Source organism: Equus caballus, chromosome 8 (genome assembly GCF_041296265.1).
Source record: "Equus caballus isolate H_3958 breed thoroughbred chromosome 8, TB-T2T, whole genome shotgun sequence".
NCBI lineage: Eukaryota > Metazoa > Chordata > Mammalia > Perissodactyla > Equidae > Equus > Equus caballus.
Window position 1 is genome coordinate 27,620,829 of NC_091691.1, and position 17,306 is coordinate 27,638,134.

The 17,306-nt window shown below is 45.8% G+C and overlaps 1 long non-coding RNA gene across 1 annotated transcript; it reads left to right on the forward strand.

Moving 5' to 3' along the window:
- Positions 1-1,239: 1,239 nt before the first annotated feature.
- Positions 1,240-15,967, forward strand: LOC102150157 (uncharacterized). Its single transcript, XR_290734.4, has 4 exons — positions 1,240-1,566; positions 2,554-2,664; positions 5,058-5,230; positions 15,618-15,967. It is a non-coding gene; the product is annotated as an uncharacterized lncRNA (long non-coding RNA).
- Positions 15,968-17,306: the final 1,339 nt, after the last annotated feature.

Here is a 17,306-nt window from a genome sequence, read left to right on the forward strand (position 1 = left end):
TCAGCCACACAGGAGGGAGCCGGGTAGCGATGGGGAGAGAGGAAGCAGATGGTGCATCTCCCAGCCACTTCCACTATGTGACATTGGCCAGACTGAGAGCTCCCTGATTATTTCCTCATTGTATTTTGATTCGGGATCTGCATTTGGCTTTCCAGCTGGGAAGGTGATACTCAGTGTAGAAGGGACAGAAATGACAAGTGTGGGGGCTGCAATTCACAAAACTGCAAAAAGAATGTAGATCGGGGGTGGGAGTGAAGTGCACACATTTTCCGGCTTTTTAAAAATTGTATTTTCTGACAGGAGGAGGGAGGGTCAAGCAGGCCTGAGTCCCTCAGCCAGGAACCATTTCCTACTGATCTGGAGAGGCTAAAATATTTAATATGATTAAAAACATTCTCTAGTCCTTTGGGCTGCAAAAAATAATCGCCACTGTAAGACGCCACAGGCGACCCAGTCCACGCTAAGACCTCTCCCCTTGGTCTGGTCTACAGAAGCCACACGAAGTGGAGAACTGGGGAATTAGCATAATTAACCTCTTCCCATAATTCACTAGAACTGTAGGATGTAATATTTAACAGTTAACCTTTTTTGGTTGGAAGAGTTTTCTCAGCTGCATTCTACTCCAGGCTGTCAAGTAGAATTACTTTTTCTCCCATCTCAACTGTCCAGACCCCTTGCTGAGGAAACCACAATTTCCAAGTGCTGGTGTGGCCTCACAGAATTGCCGTATGCTTTTACACGCGCGCGCACATACTCACACGCACACACACCCACACACACACAGAGTTTTTTACCTTGTTCTAATTCCAGGCATCCCAAGATCTCAGAGACCTCCCCCTCCCCCGCAGTGACGCGGTGAACCAGATCAGAACTTTCCAGGGCTAGCCTGCAGAGAGCTAAGGCGGATATAGAGTTTTGGGGCAGAGGAGCGAATTCCTGAGGGAGCTGCAGGCGCTCTTCCGCTCTTTTTCACTCTTTTTCTTGCGCATCTTCTTCCAGCCTAGAGGGATTCTCCCTTGCACGAGGTCAAGGGCGGAGCACAGGTGGGCTGGGCGGGGCTGGGTCCTTGGAGGGGCCGGTGGTGGAGGACAGGTGGGCTGGGCAGGGCCTGGGACCTGAGCAGGATCGCGGCGTAGGTGAGCTGGGCGGGGACTGAGACCCTGGGTAGGGCCGCGGGCGGAGCACAAGTAAGGCGGGCGGGGCTGAGACCTGGGCGGGGTTAGGGGTGGAGCACAGATTGGGTGAGCGGGGCTGGGACCTGGGCGGGGCCGGGGGCCGAGCACAGACAAGCTGGGCCGGGGGTCGGCGGCGGCCGCGGCTGCTGAAGGAAAGTTGCCGGGATCTGAGCGCCAGCAACCGCCTGAGCCGGAGCCGCCGGATGAGGACCGCTCTGCAGGGAAGGGCGCGACCTTCGGAGACGCAGCTGGACCGCCCGACTGGACTGCGCAGGGTCGCCCCGGAGCGTGGAGCAGCCGGCGGGGGCCGCGGGCTGGCGGCGTGACTCAGGGTGCGCTCCAAATACGCAGCCCCGGGGCGGGGCGGGGCGGGGCGCCCTGCCTGGTTTAGGTAAGGCGGGAGCCGGCATCTGTCGCACTGGCCGTCGGACGGGGGTAGCTCGAACTTGGGGTTTCTTGGGGAAACCTGGGGAGGGCGCTGAGGCCACCAGCAGCGCTCCTGGGGGGCGCAGAGCGGCCCTTCCCTGGATGGGCAGACCCTGGAGCAGCCATGTGTGGGACTGGGGCAAATTTGCCCGTTCCAGGATCTTCAGAACCCCTACCTGAAGCCATCTGAAGCAACCGGAATCACACCACGTTCTGCTCCCAGAAGTGAGGAGGGGGCGTGGTTGAGGGAAAGCCTTTACTGTCCCCGACTCCCGGTTTCCGTGGGATCCACCCCCACCCCCACTGAACACGTGGCACTTAGGATCCAGAAAGTGGGGGCCGGTTATGTGAACCCCTTTCCGCAAAGCATAGAATCACGTCCTGACCCCGAATCCAGACCCTCAGCCTGTCAAACTGGCACTGGGGAGCCAGGCGGAGAGCCCGGCGTTTCGCACCCTTCCCCCAGCCCCAGGGCCTGGAGCTGATCTGGGGTCGTCGAGGGAGGCGCATTCACAGCAGCTAACAGCGAACTCCAGCCTGGCAGAAACCTGGGGCTCTCCACCCGGACTCCCCAGATTCAGTGCGATGGGATTTGGGATTGCAGCTACGTAGAGGTTGTGGGGCTCAGAGACGCTGGTGTCTGGGGCGAGTGGGTGCGAGTCTCTAACGGAACTGGGCTTCCCAGGAGTCGGGTATCTGAGGCTTCTCACCTCAGGCCCCTCTCCACGACCGGGATGCACGGCCTCGGGGAGGGGCGAGATTTAATGGGCACATTGGGCACATAGCAGTGCCCGGAGCGTTCCAGAGGAGGCCAGCTGGAGTGAGGACCATTGCTGTCTTATTCTGCGCACGTGGGACTGGGGTCGCCGCGCGGACTCCGCGGGAGGGGCGGGAGAGATGGCCTCGGAGCCCCAGGAGCCGCTGGCATCTGGCGCCTTTCTCATCCACACAGGCGCGGGTGGCCCAGGGCAGGCGAGGAGCCGGGCCTCAGCTCCGCAGGTACAGAAGAAAGGCCCGCCCGGAAGAGGCCTCTGCGCAGCTTGTGAGCAGCCGCATCTTCCAGGTGGGTTTCTCTCCCTTCTGGAGCAGACCTGTGTGGACAGCTCAGGAGACTCCTGGGTTCTCGGTCTCTCAGCTTCTTGCATTAGCATAAAGTTTCCTCCTTCTTGCATTAACGTAAAGAGCAAGTTTCCATCCCCTGTGGGCCCCATGGGGATCCCGGAATTAATTTGTGACCAAGTCAGGCTGACTTTGCCCAAACCTCCTGCTCCTGGGACTTTAGCAGATGCCAGCCCTGAGCCCCCAGGGCTGAGAGGTCTAAGTGAGCAGAGACTTGGACTCGGGTCAGATTCCCTAAGGATGGGGGGAGCGGCGTGAGAGTTAAAAAGGGGCATTTTGGGTTAAAAGAAAGAAAAGCTGAGAATAACACCCATTATTTTTCTTTGATGAGATAGACTGTTAGCTTGTTAAGACCAGAGAAAGTCTCCGTTAATAGGGTGGCACAGAAGTGGCATACGGATAGAAAACTGACTGCAAGAAAATTATTCAGCAGAGGGGTATCATGTCTTAATTAAAAAACAAGCAATATTTTTCAACATATCGTGCTGGGGCCATTGGACATCAAAGGCGAAATAAATGAACTTTGTCCTAAACTTCACACCTCATACAAAAATGAACTCCGTGTGGATCAAAGGTGGAGATGTAAAATGTAAAATAATGCAACTTCTAGCAGGAAACGGAACATCTTGGGGCCTAGGACTCAGTGAGCAGTTCTTAAACCTGATGCTGAGAACACAGTGCGTCAAAGAAAAAATAAGATACATTGGACTTCATCAAGATTAAAAATGTTTGATCTGCAAAAGACCCTGTTAAAGATGAAAAGATAAGTTATAGACTGAAAGAAAATATTTGCCAAAAACCATATCTGAAAGAAAAAAAAGCAAAGTTCAACAACAGTAAAAACTTGGACCAAAGACAAGAAATTGCACTGACGACAAATATGGATGGCAAGTAAGGAGATGAAAATGACGTTTAACGTCACTAGCCATTAGGGAAATGCAAACTAAGACCGAGATGAGATGAGAAATAACTACACACCTATTAGAATAGATAAAATTTATATACACACACACACACACTGCCAAACATCGGTGAGGATGTGGGGAAACTGGATCTCTCATACATTGTTGGTGGGAATGTAAAATTCCTAATCTGGAAAATAGTTTGACTATTTTATTATAATTTACATTTATATTGTTTAAAAACACATTTACCACGCAAGCCAGCAATTGCACTCCTGGGCGTTTTTCAGAGATAGATGAAAACTTACATCCACACTAAAACCTATACATGAATATTCATAGCAGCTTTATTTGTAACAACCAAAAACTGAAAACAACTCACGTGTCCTTTAAGTGGTGAATGGTTGATGTGTATGACATCCATGCCATGGGTCACTACTCAGCCGTAAAAGGACTATTGATACAGCAACTTACATAGGTCTCAAGGGCATCGTGCTGAGGGAAAAAAGCCAACCCCAAAACGTCACACATACATGCTTCCGTGTATGTCACATTTCATGAACCGGTAAATGTATAGAGCTGAAGAGATTATTGATCACCAGGAATTAGGGCTGGTGGGGAATTGCTGGATTCCAGAAGGCCATGGGGTTTCCCTTGAAGCTCTGTCAGTGGCCTCTCCAGAGCCAGCATCTCTTGGCACCGGGAGGCCGGGAGATCTTTACCCGCATGCTCCGCTCTCTGATGCACATCGTGGGCTCCTGCTCTCTTTTGGAAACTCTGAACTGAGTTCTCTGCACGGCTCAGAACAAGGGTAGCGACGGGAACCCCATTTTAGCGGGGCTCATGGAGGTTCTCTAAGGACACCCCTCATGCGTGGGGTGGTGAAGGCAATCTCAGAATATTGGACCCCATTCAGCTTCATTTCTCATTCAGTACCTGGACAACAGTTATACCACCTACTGGTGGGACAAAGATGATGCTACTCTACTGAATTTTGAGATTAAACGGAGGGACGACGGCTTGTCGGGGCATGAGGTGTTTATCAAAACACGTCGCTGTGGCTTCATGACATGTTCCTAAATTCTGAAATCACATTTTGTGGTCAGCTGGTTCTAGGACAAAAAGAGGACCTACCACTGATGTGTACGACTTTGCATATGAGCTTTCAGACAAAATTTGTCTCACATTTTGCTTGAGGTATGGCGGGACAGAAGTAGAAGCCTGGAATTCCCAGGGGAGTTTGCCACAATCATCGAGAGAGGACAAGGCCTTAATGTTCCTGTAAATCAATCTATAGGAGGTGTAATAAACCTATCTATAATTAAAGAAAACTTATTTAAGATTAGTACTTCCTTTATTTCCTTTTCTGCATGTGAAACTCCCGGAGAAGTTAAAGGTTTACTCAGGAGATCCAACCTGGACGTTTTACCCTCAGGTCTGGCTGGCTGTGTGCCCACTGATGTCATGTGGAGAATGTTCTTAAGCTGCTCCAGGGGTCTCCGGAATGCTGCCCAGCACTGCGCTCCATCTCACAGGTCCCAGCACAAGGTGTGGGGTGTCTGCCACGGTCTCATTGCTCCTAAGCCCCCTGGTAGAGAGTTAGGAGATGTAAGTATGCACACTCACCCCTGTATCCACGTGCACACACCTGTCTGTCTGTCTATCCATCTATCCATTAAAAACAGGATTCATGTTGATAGCCCTGATTCCAATAAATCACCAAGCTTCATCCTGACCTTCCGCTTGTCCTTACTTTTCATTTCTTTTTCTGACAGCGAGCAGCCTGGCTCTCACGTCCTCTTATATGTTTACTTATTTGCTCAATCCTACTGTAAGTTGTTTCTCAATTGCTAATTGTCATTAGCCTTCTAGTATCTATCCAGTCAAAATACCGTTTCCAAGGTGACTTCCTAGATCTCTTCTTTCTCATTTCTGATCGTGTGACTGTGTGATTCATTGTAATATAGTCAGTCTCATTACTACCATTTATATTCCATTTTGGGTTCCCCCACACCCTGGTTTTTAAAAATCATTTCCTTATTTTAGACTACCTGAAACACTGCTGTGGCTCAGAGTCAAGCTGTACGGAGGGTTTCTTCTTTGCTCGGGAACCATTTCTTTTTTTTTTGTTTGTTTTAAGATTTTATTTTTTTTTCCTTTTTCTCCCCAAAGCCCCCCAGTACATAGTTGTATATTCTTCGTTGTGGGTCCTTCTAGTTGTGGCATGTGGGACGCTGCCTCAGCGTGGTTTGATGAGCAGTGCCATGTCCGTGCCCAGGATTCGAACCAACGAAACACTGGGCCGCCTGCAGCGGAGCGCACAGACTTAACCACTCAGCCACGGGGCCAGCCCCATGGTCCCCATTTTTTGATGAGCAAACTGAGGCTCCGGAATGTGAAGTGGCTTTCACAAAGAAACCAAGTCAGGGAAGTTGGGTTTGAACCGAGCTCTTTTCATCCCAGCCTGACTTCTCACTTCCTTGCTGTGCTCAGAAAGGCAGCGACACAAGGCATTTAAGCTGAAACGCCCACCAGCAGAAGAAGGAAGACGCACACGTTCCTATATTCATACAAGGAAATACTAATCAACCATGAAAATTAATTAGTGCTGCATGTTTCAGCGTGGATAAATCTTTAAAACACAAGATTGAATACAAAAATTAAAAAGCAAGTTGCCCAAGCATATCTAGAACAAGATATCATTATATACGCTTAAAACATGCAAAGCAATTGCATACATTTCTATGAATATGCACTTGTGTGGTGAAAGCATAAAATAGCAAATATCCTTGGCAATCGTACATATAAATGTCAGGATAGTGGTGATCTCGGGGAGGGCAGGGGTGCATGGAACCACCTGGTGGGGGTTCCTAGGGAGCTTCAGCACATCTGTGTGTTGTGTTTTTTAAGCTGGGTGGTGGGTGTAACAACGGGTGTTAAGTTACTTTCTGCACTGCTTAGCTGCCTGATGTATTTGATAATTATAATTTTCAAGTGATCGCCACACAGTGGTCCTGCTGGTTCATTTTTTGTAGACTATGAGACAAGAAGCTTTTCTTGAAGTGGTTGGAGACAGATAGATGAATTAACACGTGCTTTGGCTCAGCTTAGCGTATAATGCACATTAAATAGTTAGTCCCCTGGGCTGAATCCTGCATCAGTGGCCCACACCAGTTGGTTAGGTCTTTCTTAGAGGTAAAGTAGAGGGAGTCTGTTATGGACATTTGTTTCTGATTGAATTAGGCTCAGAATGTTGTACATAACTGTGTTCACTATTCTCAAGTCAAAAGAACCAGAATCCAAACTATATACCCACACAGTTCCAGACATAAAACCCAAGAAGAACAACAATATTGAGGCTGGGAATAAAAGAGTGTCATTCCTTCATTCATTCAACAAATATTTCCTAGTGCCAAGTGTGTGCTAGGACTTCTACAAGGCGCCGAAGCTACAGTGGGAAACAATAGAAATGTGGTCCTCGCCCTGGTGGAAGCATACACTCATCAAGGAAAGCATCCCTTCCCTCCAAAAAACAAGTAAACAAAACTATAGAGATAATAATTACAAACATTAATTAAACCATTGCAAAATACACACATATATTTGCAAAGTATGATTTGCTTGCAATTAAATAACAACAGACATCAGTTTTCACTTATTAAGTATTTATTGGGCACCCGCGATGTGCTAGCTGCTGTCCTGAACACTGAGCTTGCAGCAGAGATCCCAGGACTGTCACTCATTGGCCAGATTTGAGTCAGAAGCTCGTCCCAGAACCAATTCCTGTAAGCCAGAGGATGTGATATTCTGATTGGCCAAACCTGGTCACGTGTCCACCCATTTGGGCTTCAGTCAAACCACGTGGACTGAATCAAGTCAGGGCAGTTTCTCAGAGAGTAAATAGGGGCTTTTCCATGAACAGGTGGGGGTTATTACTAGATGTTAGTGATGAGATGCTACTGAAATTTTCTCCAAGCTCTTCCTCATTCCCTGAAGTTCACCCAGCCTTTCCTTTTGCCTCGGTTATTATGGAAACACCATCTGCACCGGAACTCATTGCTCTACTGTGCTTGCCGTGTTTGGCCCCTGGCTGGCTGGTTTGCGGGCACAGCGTGCCATGACGCCTGGACTCATAGGAGAAGTCAATGGCCCCCTTTGCTGGGGAGGTTTCTTTTGATGTCATGGTTAATCATACACACACCTGTGACTCGGTCCATCTCTGAGGCAGACAGAGCCATCTGCTGCAGTGCACACAGATGAGACTGAAGCCAGTGCACTGTCCATTTTTAATGTCCCTGGCCTGCCAATCAGGTTGCATCTAATTGATGAGGACAGCCTCTGCGACCCCTGCTGGTCTCTTTACAAATCTGAGCTCGTGGATTGACTTTGAGTCTCCCAGAAGATGACAAACCCTGTCATCCAGGCAAAACATTCCTTTCTCTCTAAATCTGCGTTGGTTTTCTATTCATGCCATAACAAATGACCACAAATTTAGTGCCTTAAAACAGCAGGGATTTATGACCTCACAGTTTGTAGGTCAGAAGTCCAAGACAAGCCTCAGCGCACTGAGACCCAGGTGTGGATGGCTGCGTCCTTTCTGGAGGCGCTGTGGGAGAAACAGTTTCCTTGCTCGTTCAGGTTGTTTCCTGTGGGTGTGGGCTGAGTTCCTGTTTCCTGGCTGTCCTGCCAGCTTCCAGAGAGTTCCCTCACTTCTTGGCTCATCGTCCACTTCCTCCATCTTAAAAGCCTACAATGGCAGGTAGGGTCCCTCTCATGCTTCCAGTCTCTTCTGCCTCTTCTTCTGCATTGCATCTCTCTGTCTGACTCTTTTGCCTTCCTCTTCCACTTTTAAGGGCTCATGTGATTATATTGGGCCCACAGGGATAGTCAGAATAATCTCCCATCTTAAGGTCCCTAACCTTAATTCCGTGTGCAAAGCTCTTTTTGCATGCGATGTAATGTATTCACCGCTTTCCGGGAGTAGGGGATGGGCGTCTCTGGGAGACATTGCCTATCACAAAAGCTGATCAAAATGCTGAAGTGTTGTGGATGGCTAGGGTTGGGGGAGAAATTTGAGGTCATGGAGATCACCCTTTGACATGACCTCCTGACCTCTTGCGTGCCTACTGGGAGCCTGCTGCTAACAGAGCAGATGTATTTCTATCCCCTCTCCCATAGGCAGCAGAAAGAGCCCACCCTGGTCAAGAGAGGCTGGCAGCCTGACTCCTCTCTGAGCTCCTTCCCACCTGGGTGTGAGTGAGGGGCAGTGCCGCCTGCTGGTTAGGACCGCCCGGGGTGTAATTCAGCACAGCACTCTCTATCTCGCTCTCCCACTTTGGATGAGTCACCTGACTTCTCGGCCTCAGTTTCCTCTCCTGCAGCTTGGGCAGACTCATTTTTAAGGCTCATTTCTAGGCATGTGCATAGCAGAACCAAGGCTGACCAAGTCCTTCTTTCAAGGTGTTTACGCTGTGGGGGAAGGTCAGGACATAAGCACAACCGTGCAGAAGTCCGCCAGCTAGTTTCCAGTGGTGGAAAGCAATTTGAATAAAATGAGCCCCGTTGTAAGTGATGGAGTTATTAGCAGGGCTTGGGTGGTGAGCAGAGCTTGTCAGAAAACGTGATCTAGGAGGGAAAGCTTTCTCGGGAGAGGAGGCAGACATCTGAAACCAGCCACGAGAATTCTAGGAAGAGCATCACAGGTGAAGACACCAAGGGTGATGGCGCCGGGGCAGGAGCATTTTACGAGAGCTCTGTGTGAGCAGGGGTATGAAGGAGCCTCAGAGCACAGAAAGGGACGAATGAAGCCTGCCCACGAGAAGCGGCTGTACCCGGAGAGGGGCCAGCGGTCTAAGTCGGATTGTGTTTTCTTGTTTCATAAATGCTGAAAGAAACGGACCCTGTATGAAGGCAGAAGTGAAGTCTGGATTCTGGAGCCCTGGACATGAAGACAGGGCTAGTTTCTGAGGCCTGAAAGAATTTCTCAGATTGCCAAGAAACCCTTTTTTGCTCACTTTGCAGGTTTTTACTTAAAAAAATAACAACAGCCGAAAGCCAGTTGTCTGTCTAGTGGATCTGTTAAAGTTTTGCAGGTACCTCATTTATAGGTAGCTGGTTCCATTTGTTTCTTCCACTTTTTATAGGTTTATAGTTACTGGGCCGTGATTTGTGCAGTAAGCAATTCTAAAAACATTCATAAAGAGCCTTGTATTCATAAAGGCATATAAAGTACGGTTTGTGATTTGATTCTAACTAGAGGGGTATTGTTTGGCGACAATTTCATTGGATTTCTTCTGTAAATGGAGTATACCTTTATCTCTATTAATTCCATTAAAAAAAAAAGCCAAACCTTTACTTCTGTTGTTTTTTAGGTTGACTGCTGCTCACTGTCATTTAGACAGATGACTTCAAAGATAACTTAATGAGAGAAGGGAAAAAGATAATGTATTACACGCTGTTATAATTTATAATCCACAGTTGTGAAATTTGATGTCTAAATCATGCAAATTTGCGTGGTTTTTGAGCCACAGAGTCTAAATCCACAAAGCTCTTTGCAAGGAATTATTCCCACCCTCTTTTTTGTTCCCTTTATACGTTATTCAAAACAGTAGAACTTCTGGGCCGGCCCGGTGGCACACTGGTTAAGTTCCCACGCTCCGCTTCACCGGCCTGGGGTTCGCCGGTTCAGATCCTGAGCTCGGACCTACACACTGCTTGTCAAGCCATGCTGTGGTAGGCGTTCCACATACAAAGTAGAGGAAGATGGGCACAGATGTTAGCTCAGGGCCCGTCTTCCTCAGCAAAAAGAGGAGGATTGGTGGTAGATGTTAGCTCAGGGCTAATCTTCCTCAAAAAAAAAAAAAAATCACTAGGACTTCTCTTACTGTGTCTGCCACTTTGCTTATGCACTTCTTGGAAACAATTGCTGACTGGTAGTTTCTACATCCCCAGCACAGAACTGTCAGCTTGTTAGAGCTCATTAAGTGTTTGTTGAACTGGATGAAATTTGAAATACCATATTAAAAGTCTTGCATCAACCTCCAAGGTCCTTAGCAGTGATTTTGGTTCTTACCATGGCAATGTACTTGCTTTTCATACTTAATAAATATATTAGAGCTTTCCCTCTAAATGGAAATCAAAACATTTATACAGTACTTGTGCTCCGCTGGGCTTGGCTAAAGGAACTTTCTGCCTGCCCTTGGCGTTGGGCGTCAGGATCAAGGTTAGGAGCCATTTCTCTGGAGGAAAGAGAAGTTTTACGGAGCCAGCAAAGGGACTGTTTTGAATTGCTTGGAATCTGAAGTAAGGCTTTTTTGAATATTTGAAATTTGGTTTGGGTGTAAAGTAGAAAGGCCATTTTATTCTATGCATATTTGAGAAAGATTTGATTGTGAATAGATGAGTCATGGCAGAATATGAGGAAAATTCAAAGCCAATGCTCATAAACTCAAGTACTTCCCCACAACATTGCTCACCTTCCTGGCCTTTCAGAACCCTCCACCCCCTGCTCCTGTGTTCCAGCCACGGGGCCCTTCTATGGGTTCCGTGAATCACCACGCTTCTTCCCACCTCAAGACATTTTGTGGTGGTTCTTCTCTTTGCCTAGAATGTTATTTTCTGGGATGGCAGCATGGCTGGCTTCTTCTCATCAGTGAATTCTAAGCTCGAACATCACCTCTCTCTAAAGAGCCTTCTACTTCCATCCCAAAGAGACTGCAGCCCGGGCACTCTCTCTCATTATCCAGCTTTATTTTCTTCACAGAATCCGTCACTCCCGGAAATACTTATTTGCTTCTTTATTTAGTGTCAGTGACCCTCGCTAGAGTGTCAGCTTCGTGCAGGAAGGGACTGTGCCTGAATTATCCAGCTGAGGGCTAAGAACCGTGCTTAACATGTAAGTACTCGGTAAATATCTGTGGGATAAATACCCCTACAACATCTGGATCCAACAATTAGCTCATGTGCCTGGTACCTTGTGCTAGAAAGCAATAAAATACGATTAGATAAATCCTATCAAATTTGAGGTTCTTCAAGTCAGAACCCCCATTCCTTGTCCTACCCACGTGACTCATTTTTTTCCTAATCGTTCCTCAGCAGTTTTGGGGTTGCAGAGCAGATTTTAGCGGTGGGACGGATCAATTTGGCGGTGCCTCCATTTGGCAGGTGGAGGATACATAGGGTCCTGCTTTGGATTTCCCCATTAGGGACTTTCCTTTAGGATTGGCGTGAGAAATTGTTACCAAGAAAAGAAAAGGTATTATTAAGACCCTCTAACTCCCTGAAATTCCTCTCTCTGGAATATCTTCTTCCTTAAAATCTGAAACCCCAGGATCCTTCACTTCATCAGGGGAGACGAGGCAAATTAACATGGAGCCATAGTCGCAGTTCAGCCGGTCCATCGTGAAGGCAATGAGGGCTGGGACTCGTCTGCGATTATCTTCCGTGACTTTAGATCCTGTCTTCTCATTCTGCTTACCAGCGAATAGATCTTGGACACAGCACAATGTCTTTGGCCTCAGTTTCTATGTCTTCCTATACCAAGGTTTGGTGGAACGAGTTTTGAGACACTAAAAGCAGGTCACTTTCTTCTTTTGGTGGGGTCACTAGCAGGTTACGTGAAAGACACATGGCAGAGGGCGTGATGTGAACCTGAGCCAAGCAGAGCCTCCTGTGAAAGGCTTTCCAACACTCTGGGCATGAGAGCACTGGTAACGGGCCTTTTATACCTGAAGGATGCTGCTCACGAATGGCATGTTGATCTGGATCCACAATGGTGCTGATCTAAAGCCGCGGTTCTCAGGATGGGCTCCAGGGACCCATGGAGTCCTTAAGACTCTTTCAGCAGCAGCAGTAGCAACAGGGGCAGCAGCAAGTTGTTATTTGCTTTTTCGCTTTCATTCTTTCTCGTGTGTACAGTGGAATCTTCCAGAAGCTACAAGATGTGTGATATTACAACAGATCGAATGCAGAAACTGATGTGAGAATCCAGCTGTCTTTTATTAAGCCAGGCATTGGAGATTTGCCAAAATGCAAAACTATGCCTCTCTTCTCATAGGTTTGTTTGTTTGTTTTGGTGAGGAAGATTGGCCCTGAGCTAACATCTGAGCCAGTCTTCCTCTGCTTTGTATGTGAGATGCTGCCACAGCATGGCTTGATGAATGGTGTGTAGGTCCATGCCCAGGATCTGAACCCACAAACCCTGGGCCGCTAAAGCAGAATGAGCGCACTTAACCACTATGCCACTGGGTAGCCCCAAAGTTTTATTTTTGGTTTTCAAAAAATAGTTATTTTTCATAAAACTTAGTTACATTATCTCATGGGTTTATTAATGTTATTTTTTAATGATTTAATAAATATTTTAATTTTCAAAAAAATCTGAAATAACTTTTAAAATTTGAATTCCATGAGGAACGGGAAATTCTCCTGAATTCTTTTTAGGGTTTGTGTGGTGCACACTTCAGTTCAGCTCATCTTCAAATAGGTTTTTCTTCCTTACCTAGAAACAGAAGGCAGCTGGTCTCAAAGGTAATGGTAGGTTGGCAATGCCTGGAATTTGTCAGTTCTGGGAGTCCTGGATGTTTCTTACCTGGGTTCAACCTGAAACCAGGGAGAGGTAGGCTGTCTCACTAAGGAGGTTTTCTGGGGTCTTCACCCAAGGCTTCCTAATGCAGCTGCTACTGCTACCCCTTCCCTTTTTTTTTGTCTGGCCTAGACTTACGGCTGCTACCAGTATTTTGAAATTTTAATTGGTTAACTTGTACCACTTTGTGCTCACTAGCCAGGTATAATTACGGGGTGGAATGGAAGGAGAAAGGAGAACATTTATGGCTAATTGAAAAAATGAGATTGGGCAGATATTCTCAATGCTTTCTACAGCATAAAGGCAATAACTCAATTTTGTGGCTTTGGGTTGTAGAAAAAAAGTCTTAAGGAGTTGGATTCCATTTTGCAGCAGGGCTGGGTTGCAGAGCTGAAATCCATAGGCTCAGATAGAGCATTTCCATCACTGAAGGTTAATAAAGCCCCTAATAGGATTTGTGACCACAAGAACCTCAGACCGACACGCAGCAGCAGGATTCTGTTTATTTGCCATTTGTATGTAAATTTCACATATAATGGATATTGTGTCAGAAATTTTATTGCAATTAGATAGAACACAATGCACTATGATATCTGAGCTAAGATACAAAAAAGACAGGCTGTGTGTGTATGTACATATGAAAAATCCAGCTCATTCTTGATTTCTATGAGAAGCTCAATCTCAGATCCTGAATCTGTGATTACAGCGGTTGAGCTTGGCTGAGAGCGCAGCCGTCGCTCAAAGGCTGGGATATGGGGAATAAATTTCCAGTTGAGAGGCAACATGTTAGCTTTGCCTTATTAATAGCTCTGAGAATGCAGTGACAACGTGTGCCTTACCAGTGACGCCTCCAATGACTGTAAAAAGTGCTGTATGTGGCTGAAGGATAGATATTTTTGGAATTAATTATAGCTACACATAGAACAGAGAAACATTGTTCTTTTCTGTTTTTATTCTAAAGAAAATGAGCTGACATGAAAGCAAAAGGTCAGGATTCAAGTATGTGGTTGTCAATTAGTTACATAATTAATTAGTTACATAGTTAATTACATAATTAATGTCAGGAGATGAAGGAGCAGCTAGCGGCTGCCCACTCTTAACGGAGCTGACATCAGGCTCTATACTACGCTGTTAGTGGGTTTTACTTGCCGTAGCTGCACTGTTCATAGTAATGTTGGTGGAGGAAGAGAAAGTGATACACACTCGCTTTTACTGAGACCAACATATAAATTAAAGCACTTTCTCTGTGACTGTATTTTAATCTCTTCTTCCTCCTCCCTCTGTAAGCTACCAGATTGTGAATTGCCTTAGAGTCAGTTTTAGTGCTGCTGGATGTAAGAGATATCTGATCTCTTTTAATTTCAGATGGTGAAATCTCAGAGTGTTGGGATATCTTAACTCAACACAATGCTAATTTCTGTTAGAAATGCTTTCACCCCAAGTAACAGAAAACTCCAGTAGCTTAAACTACTTGAGACAGGGCTTTGCTTTGCTTACTTAGCAAGGTGTCTGGATCTCGGCAGCGTCACTTTAGTTTTTCAAAACTAGAAGGTCTGAAGTCTGTGTGATTGGCTCTGACTCCTGCACGGCCACAGGATGGCCACTGTAGTTCCAAGCATCACGGCCATATTCAAGGCAGGAGGTAGTGTGGAAGAAGCCAACACCGGTGATGTTTGTCCCATTTATCAGGAAAGTGAAGCAGCCCCCGGAGCCCCCAGCAGGTGCTGGTTTTGTCTCATTGATCTGGGCTGTTTCACACAGGCACCTGGAAAAAGGAGCGTTTGCTTTTCTAACTGCCACTGGGGCGCACTCCCTGGATAATTAAGCGAACACTTACTGGGAATATAGCACCTGCTATACACCAGTGCTGAGGGTGGAGATACAGTGATGATCAAGACAAACATGGTCCTTGATGTTATAGAAATTGTAGGTTTATGAGGGAAGCAGATGTCAAAGAACCAATTAAATGATTAAGTGTTTAATTAGTTTGTTATTAAATACTCGGTAATGTGAAAGAGGTAGACCAGAACTATATGGAAACATAGGCGGCTTCTCTGAGGGAGCGACACTTGAACTGAGTGTTAGAGGATGAACAAAAGTAAATTGAGCAGAGAGGTTGAAATGTGATCATTTTCAAAGGAAGGACAGCGTGAACAGAAAGAACTGTGCGGCCAACGAGTGATGAAGCCAAAGTGTAGGGAAGAAGTGTCTGTTTCCCAGAGTATAGAATGTTAGCATCATTTCAGAAACACCCAACATGGCCATGCTTATATGCTTTGCTGTCCAAAGTTATGAGGAGCCCTAGGGAAGGATCATTACACATTGATATTAAAATTCTCATTTTGGGGACACACTAATCACCTTTATTGACTTTTGTCTTCTTCACTTGACTACTGCCCAATGTTTGTTGTGAAGATTGAATCCTGCTGGATCTTCATCGTCTAAAGTTTTGCTTGGATCCCAAGAGTTCTCCACTATCACTTGGACTGACCTCAGAAAATCTTGCTATTGACTCTCCCCATTTATATCTGACAATTGGCTGGAGTCTGACTGATGAAGACATCAAAAATGTTGACATGATTGGTGAAGATAGATGCCGCCTTTTCCCACAGGACTAATTCGTTAGAGATGAGTTTAGCAGTGGATATTGTCTTACACTGACAACTTTCCATCTTTGTGTAATCCCATAACATGAGAAAATCAGACACCAAATATATGGATATTGAAGATCCTACAGAAATATAAATAAAAAGTCCAATGTGTAATATGTGTGTCTGAGAGTTGTGAGCTCATTGATGTTTTTTTATGTAGTTGTAGATATTTTATTTTTTGTAGTGAATGCTGTGAATACCACCAGGCCTTAACTATTTTTTTCCTGAAACTACCTCATAAGGGTGAAGAAATTTATTAGGTTTCTAAGACATGGAATATCTGGGATTAAATGGCATATTTTCATATTTTGGTAAATAAATCTGCATATTTCAGCCAATATATTTTCAATAACTAACTTTCAGAAAATATCTGTTGCTGTTCAAAATATGACCTATTATAACTTCCACTGCTAAAGCAGGGTACAACATTTTCCTCCCCTGATCACCTCCATCCAATTTTCATGTATGGTGACATTTCAAACAAATTTCTTCAACTGGCAAGTAGGAATAATAATACTACCTATACCATGGGGCTATAAGGAGGATTAAATGGAAAACATTTAGGATAATGCTTCACACATAACAAGTGCTCAATAAAATTGGGTGCTTTTATTTTTGAGTGGAATCATTATGGCATTATTTCTATGTGGAAGATGCTGTGGAGGGTGGGGGGCATGCAGATTTGGTTGGGGGACAAAATGAAGAACTTTGTCTTGGCCACGTTGATTGCTTTCCAACTAGTAGATATTCAAGTAGAGAAGTTTCTTAGGCAGTTTAATACATAATTCTTTTTTGTCTTTCTAGCTTTCATTGCTAAGTTTTTTTTATCTACTGTACTCATGGGAAGGTGAACCATGGAAAATGAAGAGTAGTCAAAACAGACAACCACTCCTCGAGACTTAGTCTTGTATTTGATCTAGAATGCATCTTTCAATTTTCAGATGCCTTATATACAGTCACCAGCAAAGAGTAAACCCTTGTTGAGAGCTAGAAGAATGAATACATTAACATAATGTAAAATAGCATTTCCAACATTGGCTGTTTCAAAATTCTGCTTGGTGTACTTCTTCCTGCCATCCATTTCCTGAGGTAGACAGCGACAGGCTTGACTCAGCTACTGAGTAACCACATATAAAAACCAACACTGCAGATACTTTTTCTCACTTTAGTGCAAAAGTACCTAGTTATAAGGGTAAAGGAGAAAGATTTGGGATGTGCTCAGAGAGTGAGGTTCTTTTTTACTCAGTCTAGATAAAATAAACCACGAGTTGGAAAAAAAAGGTGGTGGGTAGGCCTCTGCTTTCACTCTGATCAACATCACCAAGGAGCTGGGCAGAAACTGAGTTGGTACCCTGATGGCGGCGTTTTGGTCACATCCAAACAACCTGCCATCCATTGCAACCAACATGATACCTGCCCCTGGTCCAGCTTGGAGGGACACCCATCTGGGCTC